The 14,943-nt window shown below is 40.2% G+C and overlaps 1 protein-coding gene across 3 annotated transcripts in view; it reads right to left on the reverse strand.

Moving 5' to 3' along the window:
- ACOD1 (aconitate decarboxylase 1) overlaps positions 1 to 14,943 on the reverse strand; it is a 34,734-nt gene that overhangs the window by 9,627 nt on the left and 10,164 nt on the right. For all 3 annotated transcript variants that reach the window (XM_083855906.1, XM_083855907.1, XM_083855908.1), the window contains exons 2-3: positions 3,607 to 3,732; positions 623 to 881 (exon numbers count right to left, since the gene is read on the reverse strand). The gene's annotated coding sequence lies outside the window, so the exon portion shown is untranslated. The remainder of the gene's footprint in view (positions 1 to 622; positions 882 to 3,606; positions 3,733 to 14,943) is intronic.

Below are 14,943 nucleotides of genomic sequence, written 5' to 3' on the forward strand. Positions count from 1 at the left end.
CTTCCTTGCCCTCACATTTCCACACTGAGGGAAATCTCAGAGGTAGCCTGAAGAATTACCTTTGCTGCTGATAAAATCCAACCAACATAATGGGATTGCTCAGGTTGACAAAGTTGGCAGTGGTTAGAAAGGTTAATAGAAGTTAATGCTATTGGGTTGAAAAAGGGAAAGATTTTGTTAACTTTCGCTTTTGTTCTTTTGGCTCATTCTTCTCTCAGAAAATTGGAAGAACATATTTAAATTTCAGAACCATACGATCACAGATTGGCTGCAGTTAGAAGGGACCCCCCAGAGACCATCTTGTCCTACCTCTAACAAGACCACCCAGAGCAAGGTGTGTCCAGTTAGGTTCTGAATATTTCTGAGGACAGAGACTCCACAGCCTCCATGGCTGATTCAAAATGCACCCCCATGGCAACCACAGAAAAATTACATATTAAATAGAAGAAATTCAAACCCTAAAGTCCATCTTCATTTTCCTTTACCTTTGGGATAATCATTTATAACCCCATTCTGTTTCTCATTTCTTTCTCCTCCTCAAGAGAGATAGAGGTGCCACTACCTTAACCCCATGATGAGATTCCAAAGTGAATTCGAATGGGACGCAGAACTTGTGATGTACCTTGCAATGTGATGTGTAGTCACACGCTGCTAGCTGATCTTGTGTATGTGGTCACTTCCTTCAGTGGTCTTGACTGCAGGATGGACTGTCCCATGCCTTGCAGTAATAACATTAAGTAATATTTTTGGACTGAACTGAGATATTATAAGAAAGTGACTTTTTTGTTAAAAAAAGAACGAAGTGAAACTGTACATTTGCTTGGGAAACCAATTTCCAAACTATGGTCTTCAGATCCTCAGACTCAGGTGTACACTGTAGACTGAGGGAAAATAAAGCAATATTATTATCACTGCAGGGGGAAGAGGCATCTATACAAAGTCCTGTACCTCCACAGAATTCCTAGGGGTCTAAATAGAAGAAGGTTGAAAATCAGAGACTGAGAGTTTGGTACAGCCTGTCCACCCTGACAAAGGGAGTCTGCTGCTTTCTTCTCCTTTGACACAATATGCATGGTTCAGCAATTTGGGCAGACAATTTGTTAACTAGCAAGGGTGGTGGAAAGACAAAATGTGTTCATCCAAATGCCATTTGCGGCATTGCACGCAGCTACAGTAATGAGCTGTGTTGATTACAGAAAAAGGCTTTAGAAAACCAGTGCCCCACAGAGTCTATTTTTTCCTGCTGACATCACATTTTTAAGCTGTATTTTTCCTTCTTTTGCCTCCAGTTATTTTAGGCTAAACTCTGCCCACACCTGCAAGCTGTATGTTTGCAACTGAAAGCAATTTTGGTCCTAGCCTTATGCTCCTTTTGTTCTAAGGAAATATTACAAATTATGACAAAATATGGAGTCCAGGCTTGCTTTTCTCCAAGCCAGCTTTTAAGAAGTAACTTTGTTCATGGCCTGTGCTTAGATGAGAAAACAGGAGACAGGTGCCAATGAGCTGTGTTTACAGAGACTCTGCTGTTGCTGAGAGTCTGAAAACAACTTACAAGTTCAGAACTTGCTCCTTTTTCCTCTACTGGGATATTTTAATTACAGTGAAAATGAGAGAATCTTAGCGAATTGTCTGGAATAGATAGCTTGATTTAAAACCTGTTAGCAGACCTACAGCCATAACTCTTGGGATGCTGTAATATTGCACCCACTGTCATTATAGATTCTGTCCCTCTTTTTCCTCAAGCCTACTTTCCCATTTTTACCTCAACAATGGGAACTGAGCCAGGCAGCAATAACACACAGCAAACGCAATAGGCAATGATTGCACCACAAAATGTGTCATCCTGGAAATTTCTAGCCTGCAGTAGTTCTCTTATTCACTTACTTGCACAACTAGTGGCAATGGTAGTGAAATCTCTGAGAAGTTATCACCCTTGTTTGTTTTTTTCAAAGTTCTCATAGCAAATATTGGAAATTCTCAGCCATATTCTGGTAAAGGTTGCTATGAGTCAATGTGCTGGTCAGTGTACTACATTACACTGTCCTTCTTGCCTTCCTAAATTAGCAGTGCTATTCCTAAAGGCAAGACCTCAAGGTTCATTTTAACTTGCAATGTAGATCCTGTTTTGGTTAAATGAACTGTAAGATAGAGGCACCAGACATACCCAGGATATTCTCTTAGGATCACATTCAAGACAGCATCATTTATGGAGTAGTGTGAAGAGGCCTGGTCTATAACAATATGAGAAGACACCAACCACAGCCCCATGAAATTCCTGTTGATCCAAAGTGCATTTTAGCTCTCACCAATGCTACAACCTTTACTTGTTTTACTGGTGCCAGCACTCAGTTTAACCCTGTCTTCTGCAGCACACTCAGGCTCTGCTGCAACACTGTGGATCACATGCACTGCTGTGGTAGAAAGACTAAGGAATGATTCTGGGGGTGCTTTGGGGGGGTCTTTGATAGTTCTAAGATAGGACAGCTGCATCTCATGTAGCTGAGCCAGTTATGCCATATCAGAAGGGATGAATACCTTCAGGCCTACATGTGAATGTGACCTTCCCCAAGGTGGGGGGGGCTTCACACCTAAGTCAGAAGTGTAAGGGAGGACAATTGGCATGATAAAAAGCACCATCCCCCCTCCACAGGGCCTGCTTCTTATCAGCCTTCTTTCTTATCTGGCTCAAACCCCAGAATCTCTGGTTGTGGGTGTTTCCCCTCTCTGTCTAATTTGGATCAGAGGTTTTGCCACCACATGCCCCAAAACTCATCTCCTCCCCTCAGTGGGTGCAATCCCTGCCCCAGCAAAGCACCCTGCTGCCTCTGCAAATGGCCAAATGTTTGAGCCATTAACCATTAATGTCTCTCCCAATAATCTCCAGTATTAATAATAGCAGTGGGTGTGGGAGATCACATAGGTTTTGTGTACCTCCATAACTACTTCTTGGTTTTGTTTTTGGCAGCCTGTAGCATACATTGCTCTCATAATCAAAGAGCAGCCCATAATGTCTGTATTATGTGTCCAAAATGCAGCCAGCTGTCATTACATGACTTGTGCTATTTGGGGAGATGATAAAACTTGACTAGCATAAACTCAGAGTTCGATGAACAGAAATCAAACTAGTGAGAGCACATGTGAGGGATGTGGCTATTTTAATTAAATTACCAGCAGAACTCCAGTGGTGCAAACGAGGCATTACCCACTGTGCTGGGCTGTGCATCATACACAGAAATGTACCAAGCAAATTGATGCTTCTGATCACTTCAGAGCAAGGCCAGATGTCAGGACATAATGGGTCCCAGCAAGGCTGTAGTGGCAGTCCAGTGGGGAGATATGGTATCAAGATCTATTATATAACAAGCTTAACCATTAAACAAGGAATAAAACAGCCTCTCTGCATCTATACCACTTCTCATGGATTTGGAATCCCTAAGAAGTTATCCAAGACTCATTACAAACTTTTGTATGCACTGAAAGGGCTAAAATAACACCTACAGAATATACAGCAAAACCAGAATGAAAAATAAAGCAGCATTCTTCAAACAGAAACAGGCTTTGGGACAAAAAGATCACATAATTTTGTGGGAGTCCATCATTTACCTGGCAGCAGCTGCCGAAGGCTTGAGTCAGGTACTGGAAGTGAGTTAACAGAATTGTTCCTTCAACTTTCAGAGTAGATGTTTTCTCTTTCTCTCTCAGCTTTGTCCCTCCCAAACATGGCTCCTCCTGGAAGGATTCAAACAATGAGTCATGTTACAAAAGCCACAGAGTAGCTGTTGGTAACGGAATGCCCATTTTTCAAGCTTGTGCCATGAGTTTATTTCCACCCATCCCTCTTAGCTGCTGGACAGAAACACCTGTTCAGGCATCATGCTTTCATTGAGGTCCCCAAGACAGCCTGGGTATCCCATCAGTGACAAGTCTATTGCTGCTCTTTTGGGGCACTCCAACAACTGCAAAAAAAGCTTTTTCCTCATCTGTGATTGTACCCAGCCAGATCATGCATTTCCATCCTGATACATTTCTAAAAGTGCCAAGAAATATTGCAAAACAGCCTGAAATTATATTTTAAATGCAGCAGTCTCTGATTTATGGTGCAATTATAAAACATGTCATGGTAGTTATTAGCTCTGAGATTGAGTATCACATATTGCAGACTGTAAAACATACTGAGGAATTTCTAGCTGTGATTTCCACCCCTAAAGAGGAAATGGGCTTAATTACACCAACATTTATAAAAGGGAGAAATAACAGCAAAAATGGAAGAAAGGTTAAATTTGAACACAAGAGCTGTGAATACATAAAACATTTATATTATTACACTTGTAATTGAGCATCCAAGCAGAAGCTAATGATTTGAATTAAATTGGCCTTTTTTACATAAGTAGCATTTGAAGAATTTGGGCTTTTAGAATTTATAATGGCACTATTTTTTTCCCTATGATTACTCATCTTCAGCATAGTAGATTCAACCAGATGCAGGAAGAATTAAAAATCAAGGAAAAATAACTACTTTCACAAAATGATAGGAATGATCAACCATGTTGACACTTCAGTATTGGCAGGGTTTAAAACTATTCACCTAAAAATGAAACCTACTGTCAGATGTAGAGGACAATATTTTATTTATCTTCTCCCTCTCTACAATGGTTGGAAGATGTCTCTCCTTGTGTGGCCTTGAATTATTGCAGGAGCACTAGGGCTAGCTGTGAGGAAAATAATGTGATGTTTAAGCCTTGCATTTATTTATTTAAAAAGGTCATATTCAGCAAGAATAGATGGTGGTAATGGTACCACCAGTTCACAAAGCTTATCCTCGACTTTGGTAACTTATTTGCATGGCTCAAGGCCACCTCTGTGACTTTGGGGTTTATATAATATAGAAATAAACCATTCTTATTTCTCCTTTCCACAACCAGAAAATTTCTCTATTTCTGCAATCTGGATATTTTCATTATTCATCAAATTCAGCAATTTTCAAAGTCTGTTTTGAAGTTTGTTGTTTGGGCATTTATTTTCCTTTTTTTTTTTTTTTTCTTGATGGGTTATGGTATTTTATTAAACTCAAGGAGAGAGCACTGGGGGAGTCCAAAAAGACATGAGGTACATTATTTTTCCCCTATATAATTAAATGAGTCTCAAATGAAAGAGCAGTGAAATGTTATTGCCCATCCTAGGCTGCCAGCACCATGCCACCAGCAATCTGCAGGGCAGGGCCAGTGCAATGCTGTTTCACCACAAAGGAAAAACAGGCAGCTGCCTTGGGCAGATAGTCTGGTGTCCATGTTGCCTGTGAAAGAAAAAATAAATTTGAGTGGTTTTTAGTCTGATCCACCCATTGCAGGTTTGTGCTTCTGTGTTCAGCTGCTGCCACCAAAAGAAAGGTTCCTAAGGAGGAAGGGAATGGCTGATGCAGAGAAGTAGATTGTCTCCAAAGCTTCCCACTGTCTCACTCTACTACCTTTGGCAATAGGACTCTCCCCACCTTCCCAGCACAGCCAAGCCCTGTACTACCCCTCTTCTTCCTGTGTTAGCAAGGGCCAGGCATATTTCCCCATGCTTGTCTACTCAGTGCAGTTTTGGGAAGCCTCTCCAGTCAAAATCAATCAGTGAAGATGGATAGGAACAGTGAAAGAGGACAGAAAAAAGAAGATATATGACTGTATGGGAATAAAACATGACATGTCTCACAAGGACATTGGAAAAGCACGTTTTTGTGGGGCAGGGAAAGAAGGGGAAGAAAGGAAAAGAAGGGGAAGAAACATATTCCAAGCTCTTAAATATTCCCATTCACTAAAGTCCCCTGACTCCTCATAGGTCTTCTCTTCCCAGGCCCCAGAAACATTCCTGTGTTCCATCAGTCAGATGTGTGGTGAGCTTGCTCACTGAGTGCAGGTGAACAATACTGGTAGTTCTCTGAACACCCTCAGCATGCTGTGCCCTTCCTTCCTTCCTTCCTTCCTTCCTTCCTTCCTTCCTGCCTTCCTGCCTTCCTGCCTTCCTGCCTTCCTTCCTTCCTTCCTTCCTTCCTTCCTTCCTTCCTGCCTTCCTGCCTTCCTGCCTTCCTTCCTTCCTTCCTTCCTTCCTTCCTTCCTTCCTTCCTTCCTTCCTTCCTTCCTTCCTTCCTTCCTTCCTTCCTTCCTTCCTTCCTTCCTTCCTTCCTTCCTTCTTGTCTGAATCAAAGCATGGTCAGTATCCTGAGAAATTTCTGTAAGGCTATGGAAAGATGGGCTTTAAAGGCTCCCTGAGTTCTCACAAGAGGGTGGGCAGCACATGAAGGTGAGGGGGATTCCTTCACCACAAACAAGCCTGGAGTAGAGAGAACTTGCCCAATGGTCCCATATCATCTCTGAGCCTGCAGGGCAGTGCACCCAGAGTCTGCCCATAGGCTTCTGTCATTTTGTGCTCTGAGAACCACACAAGGGCCTTCACAGAAAGGACAGGAAAGCCTGGCAATTCTTATCTTCAGGCATTTCAGAATGTTTCTGAACAATCTGGCTCATCCCAGACTGGATCTGTTTACACACGATGGAGCAACACACAGGTTACCAGAGCCTGTGGGTAGGATACAAGTCAGTGATGGAACCATCATTGGTGCACGATGCTTTACAGTGTGGGTTTCATCCACAGCACACTCTAGCACAAACTCCAACCTCGCAGTTGTTAACAACTGATGAGATGTATAAGGCTGCATATATTTGGGATTTTTACTGTTTTAACTTTGCTGTTGCTGTATCCTCAGGCTTCCCATTTTTCCAATTACAATAGTGAGAAACTATTATAGTAAAAACTTAAATTCCCAGTTGATTACCTGGCTTCAGGTGGTGATGGCCTTAAAAGAAAAAAACAACCTTCGAGATTCTAGATCATGTGTTGAGAGAAATATATGAATGTGAATCAGGAGTTCATCTATAGCGGGAAATATAAATAATTTATAAAAATCTAAATTTATAAATATCTAAAAGAATACAGGAAATCTTAACATCTTATTCCTTTAAAGTGCCACAAAATTATACTTGCATGAAGCCATTAACCCCAAAAGAGTTCTGATTACATGAAAGACTGAGAATCTGTCATGTGCCTACTCTCAATGTAGGTCAATGTATACACAGGGCACAATGGAAGGGAACTTGAGGGAAGATATCTACCCCACCTAGAGAAACTCTTGCTTGAGGTTCTTCTGGAATTTAGATGATGTCTTAAGCTAAAATTGAAAATTATAAGATGGCCACATGAGCAGTGACCATATAAGGAAATGTGCACATTGGAATGACTACATTGAATTTAAGGAGTTGGAATTTCTTAAACTGAAAAAGCTCAGAACAGGCTGACACTCATGTGTTTATTCATCCATCTTGTGAGAACAATTATTACACAGGCAGGCAAAGTCATGGTAACAGCACACACAAATTAGGCAGGGAAAACTGGGCAGAAAAGTATATGAGGAAGAACTGATCTCTTTTATGCTTCTGATGGCCTCCTCACTTATAACTGAATCATACATTTTAAATATCCTTTGGATAAAGAAATACATTAAATATACCATGTATGAAAAAGATACAGAAAAAATGGAAAGGATTCAAAAGAGCCTAAGAAAAATAACAGCCTTAGAAGGCATGGTCTGTGAAAGAGGTGTGAGGAGGTTTATTTAGCCTAGAAAAGGGAAACTGCTCCATTTTACATCATAGCTAAGCCAGTCTGACCACTGGCACTAGTCTGATGCACTCCCTAGGGCTTAATCCAGTAAACTAAATCACCAAGAAATGAATTTTATTATTTATTTGAATGCTTCTCCACTTTATCCTCTGAACTAGTTAATCACTAGTCACATGAGGGCTGGCTGAATGGGGAAAAATGTAAGTGGTTCATTTTGGAGCATCTGACCTTCAGACTGGCATAGCTTTAATGTGGAAGTGTATTTCTGTACATGATACAGAAAACAATCTGTGTACTTTAGAGGCAGAGAGTGTTGAGCAACTTTGCTCTATCTGCTGAGAAAGAAAAAAGAAAGAAATCCGTTAAATATTTATCACATTCTTGACTGATGTGATAAAACCCCTTTATAACAGGAAGAGTATTAAAATATTGTACATAAGAATATTGTAGAATTTCCTTCACTGGAATCATTACCAATGTATTACCCTAATCTGCCAGGATTAGTTCAAGGTTTCTTATCCTGCCTTGGTGTAGATGTGGATTTTGAGAATGATCTCTTGAGATCCATTCTATCTCTCCTTTTTTCTGACTTCATGATTTGCCAAGTTCACTCATCCTGCCTGAGTTAGCTGAACTCAACTGAACTTTAACTGAACTCAATAGCACTTGGAAGAATGGCTTTAACAAGAACAGGGCCAGATTCAAATATTGTTGTTTGACTTATATTTTGTTGAAGACCAGAGAAGTATCCGTGAACATGCTGTTCATGGACACGTTACCAGACACACTGCTCATGATCTGCTTTGCATTCTGGAAAACTTCCTAGGCTGGCATAGCTGGTCTCTAAATATACCATGAAAATAACCCTAGAAGAACAAGTCACACATCACAGGTGATTTCCAGGTTAAAGGTTTTTACTGCAAATGGGGTTGCAGCACTTGTAAGTAGCTGCTGAAGCACGATGGAAATCCAGTTGCAAATAGGGGAAGTAGGGTCATAACAGGGAAATGTGCATGCTGAGATACACAATTTCATTAATATATCACAAGAAAAGTACAGCAAACAGTCAAGTTTTGTTGAAATATAACTGTTGTTCACATTTAAAATACAGTTGTGCAGAAATGGGAAAATGGAGTTAAAGTGAGGAGGAAAGATGCTGCATTAGGGACTTATTTTTTTCCCTTTGGAAAACTTTTTCCAGAAATGACAGACTGCAGGATCAGTACACACAGATTTGGAAAACACTGAAATGCACTTAACCTTCTGTCTCCCCAGAGTCAGTAAATGTCATTATTAATGATGTTCTCTAACAAAGTGTTTTGTGGACAAAATAAACACTGCAGCTTTCTTATATAAAATTCTCTACTCACTTTACTGCAAGCAAATTCTGGGAAAAGTTGCAGTAGGACAAAAAAAAAGAAAAAAGTAGAGGCATTTATTAAGAAAATAGAACAATCACTTTAATTAAGACAACCTTATTATTTAAAGAACCAGACAAAACTAGCTCGAATGCACTGAGTCTGTGGATTCCTCTAGACTTTCTTGGGGAGGGATCAAGCTAAGCAGTATCTTTTACCAAGTATCTTTTCAAGTCTTTGGAAGTCTTGTCAAATGGAGAGGATCGATACTAATGTAGGGAGAGCACATAAACCCTTCAGAGACATCTGAGCACAGCAGTTGCTGTGTAATCACGCCCACCCTGCGAAGCCGGGCAGCTTCACATGGGAACCACCACTGTGGGACATTAAGCTGCCATCCACGGTCTGAGGAGCAGGCAGCTTTCTTCTTTGACAAGCCCTGCAGCCTTTGAAGCTGGGATGTGCTTGTACTAAAGGGACTGATTAAAGAGACAGAGGAAGCTTCAAAAGACCTCACTGCCTCTGTGAGCTAACTAGTCAGAAGGCTGCACTGACAACCTCTTATGACATGTACCATAGTTTATGTTTTAACTTGTTCCTCATTCTGCCCTTTAACATTAGCATCTTCTTTTGATTTGTATGTGAGAACACTGAAGCTTGCAGAAACATCATAAAATGAACAGTTCCTCTACTTCAGAGGGGACTCTCCCATGTTTTTCCCAACAGGGCTTCATGTGTTTTTTTTCAGAAGTTTTGTTGTGATCCTGAGTCAGCAGTGTGATACATGGCTGTGAATACTAAAAGAATAATGCAGTGGGAAGGGCAGTAATAACTGACATATGGAATAGGAAAGGACAAAATATGGTTAAAAGTTGGACTCAATAATGATTCTAGTAACTACTCTGTGATTCTCTGAAAATGCTAACAAAATCCTGAAGATGGGTCTGTAATTCCTCCATACCCCTGTATGTGTGTGTTAATTTAATTTCATTTCACTTATATAATGCTGATCTGTGCTAATACTGTCAGTCTGCCCCAGTGCCAGATGCAGCCCATTCCAGTCCAAAGCAGGATGATGGACAAATTATGTCACCTTTCTCAGTCCTGGCAGTGAACATTGGGTCAGCATATTCTGCTTATTTCCTTCTCTCACTTCTGTCTGCCCTTGCCTTTCTCAGCTGATTCACCAAAATACCACTTCTTATCCAAGCCCTTTCTGAAAAAAGCATTTCATAAGACACCTGTACTACTACGAATCAATTTTAGAGATTATCTCAGAGGGGAATTTTCAAATGTCTCCACTTTGACTGATACGTCTTTTCAGAGAGGCCAAGGGTTTTCTTTGTTTTGCTGACACTGCATCAAATAACTCAGATATCCCATTTGAGGAATTCAGATTAAAAACAAAACCAAATCCATAAGTATGTAAAAGAAGCTGTCAGAAATGCTTTGGTGATTAGGCAAAAATCTAGTTTAACATGTCTTGAAACTGTTGACCTCACTGATTCACATCTCATCCTTTCAAAGAAAAATTGTTTACTTCATTTATTTTCTCAGTTTATAGTTATGCTTTTTATCTTACTTCCTGTGACCTGATTCATACTTCATGTGAGTCCTCTTGGGATAACAGACACCACAGAAGATATTTCTTTCTTGTTTTCATTACTTCTGCTTTTGTCTTGGTTGTTAAAAATACAGTGGGGAAAAAAAGGAGAATTAAAAAAAGGAAAGATAATGTCACTTGATCACTGGATGAAGGATCACTTCACTCTTGATGAAGGCCTGGTCTTGTGGCTTACTCTTATGTGTTTGCAACAAGTCATTCCTTTCCTCATCACTCTCCAACAAGCTAAGGCAGCAGCTGTCACTCTGTCCCTGCTCCTCCTCCAGTGCTGCCCCCCCTCCCTGCAGGTAGCAGATGTCCTGTTTGGTATGTCTGTGCTGATAAACAGCAGAGCATGAGGTGGTGAGCACTGGTTTATCCACATTGCCTAAACTTTAATTCTGTGGTTTGGGTCATGGATCACTTCAGTTCTCTGCCACAACCTGCTCCTGAGCCACCAGCAGACTGGCACAAGCCAGCCTGTCTCGTGTGACCTCAGAACCATGGCCTGCAAGCAGAGTTTGAAGACACAGAGAAGATAAAGGTATGGCCAGACATCCCATCTACTGCCTTCCTGACCGGCCTTTGGTTATGTGGTGAAGCCTCATTGCTTCAGGAGTAGTGTTTGCTCCTGTCACTGACCCTGCTACGGAATCTACTGCTGAGAACCTCTAGGGGTGAGCAGCAACTGTGCCTGCCAGAGGATGTTGCCAACAAAATCAGTAAAGATATACAGTTCAGTCATTTTTTAGGCAAATAAATCTTGAGTTAAAATTAAAAGCATAGAAAAGTCCCTTGTACTCCTTGCTATATACCTTTACTCCTTGCTACATAAACTGGAGCAAATGCTACATGTGTGAATTGGAGGAATTTCATGTGGAGGAAGAAGGCTACAGTCTGAAGGGGACGTTTACACCACTCTGATGAAGCAAGTTGGCACTGCCCATAAGTGCCGTTGTTCGCAGGAACCTGAACTATTAAAAACTCTTCATGAAATGGCTTCTTCCAGCTGTGCTGCTGCAGTGCCTTAAAAACGGAGAGCAGAGACAGCACTGCCACCTGCTGCTCCGAGGAACGTGGCTCTCATGCTCACCAAGGGCATCAAAGCTTTCCTTTAGAATCCCAGAATATTCTGAGCTGGAAGGGACCCACAAAGATCATTGAGTCCAATTCTTAAAGCCTGGATGCTAAAAGTTGGTATGTACTGTAAAAATACATTTACTGTAAATGTTAAAAAAATTAAAAATCTGTAGTTGAAAATTGTTTACCATAAAATGAAATACTTACTTTGATCTTTGCAAAGCATCAGATAATAACATAAACTACCATTATGGTCCTATCACAGTTCTAAAAGGAAAAGCCACCTTACCACTCTGTTTTGCAGTTTAGTCACATGCTTTGATGCTGTTGTCTTTGGCTAGTTTCAGTGTAGAGAGCTTAGTTAGGAATTAACTGAAAATGCAGGCAATCAGCCTCTCACCAGATTAAGGCTTTATATTAAAAATGCTGTCCTTAAAGAGAGAGGCATGATGGGCAACAAACTAGAGTGATAGTGGTAAGAATAATATGCAAGAAAAGTATGTTAAAATTCTATTGAAATGCATGACCTAAAAGGGTTATTTATTCCTTTTCTGCATCACCTATCCTATACAGCTGAAATTATTAGCCCGAGTCTTACACACCTTGTCTCTGATAAACACTATCAGAACTGCACTTAAAGTAACACTATTTTAAGGTCCTATTAGAAACCATCACAACATTTGTAGTGCTAAAATGGTATATTATTGGTAAAAGATAGTAGCTACTACAATTGCTATCAAGTTTTGTGGAAATGGAACACTGAAGTTTGTGGCTGGCAGGAGCTGTAGTTCCCGCAAATAAATTCAGTCACAACAGACCTGTGTAGTGAAGCATATCTAAGGGCTACTATAAAGTTGGTGCTGATGAAACTATACTGGGATTTTAACAGCTAGGCCTGTGACCCTGAAGCATTTGATGACACTTCAATAAAGAATTAGATCAGAATCTGTGATTTAACAACTGAGTTGCAAAAGTTGCCAGAAACTGAGAAAGGGTGATGATTTTTTCTTACAACAATAGCTATGTAAATGATAAAATAACTGTACTCTTCCAGAAATTAAAATTCAGATCTTCCCTCAGAAAGCATTTAGATGAAATGCAGAAGTGCATATGGAAAGACATGCATGCTGTGCAGCCAGTCATGCATCCTGGCAAAAGCTGCAGGGAACTGTAGCCACCAAGTTAAGAGAGGCCAAAATTTCAACTTCTTTATTTACATTTGCATGTTGATTTCACTGGGAAACAGTTGCTTCCTGGCTTTTGGAACACCACTTTTTTGTGCTAGATTCTAAAGAAAACTGCTTTTCATATTAAAACCAGTGCTTGGAACATGGTGTGGCATTAACACCTGTTCATGCTTTGTCTTGCAATGCTTTGAATCAGGATCATCCTTGCTTATCAAGTCAAGCTGTCTGCTGCTTCACTACTGAGGTGTATGAAACCACTCTGTAAGCCCATTCTTCTTCCCTATTAGAGTCCTTGCTCATGAATCATTCAAATCCCTCAACCTGAACCCTGCTTTACTGCTGCCTCTAGTAATTTTTATTTATGCCTGGAAACTCTTTGGGTTGTCAAAAAAGAGCCAACTGAAACAAATGAATTCCAATGTATTTCTTTCCTCCTGAAGTGCAAATTCAAGAGGGCTAGCTCCTAGCACTGGTAGCTTGAACAAGAGTGGAGCAAAGGAATATTTCCCCAGCCAGACATGATTCTCAAGTGTGAGGAAAGGACTAATACAGCATTACCTCCTGGACAGCCAGGTGCCTGGCATTTCCCAACTGAGGCATATTTAACTGGGTCCTCATTTGGATGCATCAGGCTAGGAGGTGTGCAAGTCACAACACTGCGAATATATTCAGAGTCCTTTCTAAGAAAAACTTATTTAAGAAAAACAAATTTCCCTACTAGGAATCTTGACACAAATATTGAACCTGATATTCCCAGACCAGTTAGAATGTACAATACACAAAATACTACTACTACTACCACCACTACTACTAATAACAAACCAATAAATAAATAATTGAAAATAACTAGGAGTTATACATATATATAGCGACTACAGAGTTCAAGCTTAGTAAAGACAGAAAGTAGAAGTTAAGAAAAAAATATATATGTGATAAATTTGTACATATTTTCTTATTCACACAGTGTTAGCAGCCAAAACATGTTCAGGCTTCATGTGCATTTAACAGTGTATTGTTTCTCACTCGGATGCAGCAACTTGAAAGACCACAAACCTAACTAGTCTTACAAGCTCAGGTGATGGATGTTTGTGCTTCATGGGTAGGGATTAATGCATTAAATTAGTTATGCTTTCCTGGGCAGCAATTTGCCAGAAGAAGTGTGGAGGGATTTGTGATTTGCATAATAATATTTGAAATACTCACAGCTGAGGAAAATAGAACAAAATATTTCAGTCAGATGGGAGCTACTATGATCACCTAGTCCAAGATTTAGGCAAACAGCTCCAATTAATCTAAGTGGAAGTTTTGTGACTAAGACCACTAACAAGCTTTGTGTCTTCAACCAAGAATCTTTAGAATGTCATAAATTTTCTTATATAACCTTGTATTTTGTGCTCTGAGTAAGCTGAATACCACATAGAAGAGGTATTGCCTAAATTCTACAAGTACACTCAAAATAAGATGTAGGTATGGTGAATGAAACAAACCAGGTGTTAGCTTAATCTGGTGTGGTCTGTAAGGTTTAAATGCCCAATAAGCTTACTGACAATAACTAGCTGAGATTAGTAAACAAAATTTTATTCTTCACATAGGAAGTACAGCATCAGCAAAACCATTTTTGCTCAATGTATGGGGAAAAAAAAAGGTTTATGTAGAAGAATAAATTGTGCATGAAGCAGAGAGAAACTACTTGGGCAGATGTTACAGTCAGTTTTACAGCATATCAGTCACTATAGTACGTATAGGTGAGGTTACCTAGATGTTTCCCAAGCTGTATATCAAATACATACTGCTGGAATGTACCCAGCTCACCTCTGAAGAGCTCCTGTGGGTAGTATGATCACTCATACTAAATATGGTTAAAAGTATTTTTCCTCCATATATCTACCAGAAGAGTTTCTCCATTCCATTCATCTGCTCCTCCAGTCCATCTTACTCCTGAGCCCTGTTCTGGATGCAGGACATGTAGCTAACTTGGCACTATTGAGAACGTGCCCTCTTGTGCCTGCAAGGATGCCAACTCTTAGGGTCATAGCTGAGTACCTTCTTTTCT

This window comes from Zosterops lateralis (genome assembly GCF_965231275.1).
Source record: "Zosterops lateralis genome assembly, chromosome: 2".
Taxonomy (NCBI): domain Eukaryota; kingdom Metazoa; phylum Chordata; class Aves; order Passeriformes; family Zosteropidae; genus Zosterops; species Zosterops lateralis.